Source organism: Morus notabilis, unplaced genomic scaffold (assembly GCF_000414095.1).
Source record: "Morus notabilis unplaced genomic scaffold, ASM41409v2 Scaffold751, whole genome shotgun sequence".
Classification (NCBI taxonomy): Eukaryota; Viridiplantae; Streptophyta; class Magnoliopsida; order Rosales; family Moraceae; genus Morus; species Morus notabilis.
The window spans coordinates 36,717-39,039 of record NW_010366875.1 but is presented as its reverse complement, the minus strand read 5'-3'; positions in this window follow the sequence as shown (position 1 = coordinate 39,039).

Here is a 2,323-nt window from a genome sequence, read left to right as displayed (position 1 = left end):
TGGGATTGATACCACATTGTATATCCAAATCTCACCCTAAATTATCTCTCTTTCTAAATTCTCTCTCACCATTATAATTGTATTTTTCTTATAGTATAGTGAAATCTTGAGACCGACAATAGATGCGGTCTTCACATTGAAGGTGAACAACTATGAATTTATGTGTTCATTTATTATTTTGCACTTCACTTTCTCGTTTTAACATTTGATCAAGTTGAGACTGATCAACCAGTCAATTCTTGATCGATGCTTAAAAGTCGTTGGCACTCTAAACAAATTTAATTTTAGAGTTCACCATCTAAAGTTATAGATTTTAAAGAATAATAATAGTTATAGACTTTGTATTGAGATGTTTACAGTGGTAGAATAAAAATAGGTGAAGATCGACTCTTATCACATTCCGTGGTAGAATAAAAATAAAACCAAAAAGGCTAAAGTACCCACAAATAAATAGGGTTTTTCTGAGTAGGATTTTTTTCTCCTAAGTGATCTCTTTCTCAACTTTGTCGCTCTCTCTCCTCATCTAGGCACTGATTAATCAACTTGAAAGTCGCCGAAGACTTTTCTTGTCCTCAAAAGCTCCCGGATAGAACTCATCGTGGTCAGATCCACTGTGGCGCCTCTACCTCCGTGAGATTCCGTTGGCTTCAAAGAGGGACAACGCGACGACCACACAAAGACCGTCATCGGTGCATCACGGTCGCCTCTAAGGTATCCACCATCGTCGCCCCTTCTCTCACCGCTATCCTCTTACATCATCTGTGTGAGACCAAAGATCTCCCTTATAATGGAGATCTCTAATTAGATCTGAATCTGACAGCAAATAAAAGAGCTCTCGTACTTTTTTACTATAACAAAACTTAAATTTTAAATTTGAATTAATAAAATCAACGACACTTTATTGATTTTTAAGGATTTTTGTGATTTTATTTTATGTTTATTGGTAAAAAATGGTTGTAGTATGTCCGGCCGTAACAGATGTCAGCAGTAACGTCGATTTTTTTTTGCAGATTTGACAATTATCAGCCGATAAATCAATTGGTTACAAGCTGGTAGCTCATATCACGATAGATATCAATTGCTATCGTGGCAGATACCCATTAGAATCTTCGGTAACTCGGCGGTTATAGACTAGTAACTGGTATCACAGTGAATACAAGACAATATCATTACAGATACTAACTAATATCTTAAGAGTATATTTGATGCTTTAAATATAGTGGGATGAATGATTGTAACATTTTCTGCAAATAATTTTTCCCCATGGAATAAGTCAATCCAAACCTTAAATCTTTTGGGTATTCCTGTAAAGAGCCTCTTTGTATATATTTTTGGGAGAAAGAAGAAAATATGCAAAATTTAAGATGAATTAAAATTAATAGGCCAATAGTTTACATAAATTAATAAATAGGTCAAATTACTGTTTTCGTCCATAACTTGTCTGGTTATGAACCATAACTTGACAAGTTATTGTCCATAATTCACGATTTTTGTCCATAACTTGTCTGACTATGAACCATAACTTGACAAGTTTGTCCATAACTTATCTGATTATGAACTATAACTTAACAAGTTATGACCTATTAATTTCTATAACTAAAAATTGGCCTATATACTTTCTTAAGCTTTTCATATTGGCCTATTTTCTACTATTTTCCTATATTTTTTTTTGAGACCTTGGACATTTTGGTGGTCTAGATCTAGGCCCAGTGCGGCATTATTAAGCTCAATTAATTAGATAATGTATAATTATCAGAGAAAATCAAAATAGTTGATTTATTACAATATTAAATATAAAAATTTGAAGACATAAAATCTAATTTCAAATAGTTAGTTATTAGTTTGAAAAAATCTATAACAAACAATAAAGTTGTTTTTATTTATTTATTTAGTTTAGATAAGAATAAACAATTAAATATTTTGCTTGAACTAACTTAAAATTATAAACAAAGCGTATATATTGTCAACACTCTGACAACCAGACTTAAGGGTGTGTTTAGTTGAGTGGAAAGAAAATGAATAAAATGGAATGAAATTCAAGTTTGATGTTTGGTTGGATTTATAAGAAATGAATTGTCATTCAAAAGGAATGACCATTCACCCATTTTGAGTGAATCATCATTCATTCCTCACTGGGAGGAATAGTCATTTCAAGTTATCATTTTTTGTTTTTTTTTGATAATTACCTTTCAATATTAAAATATAATTAAAATATATTATATAGTAGTTATATATATATATATTGTAGTATAATATAATATAGTTGTAAGTATTAATTATATTATAACTGAAATATTATTGTTTCTCATATAATATTATAATT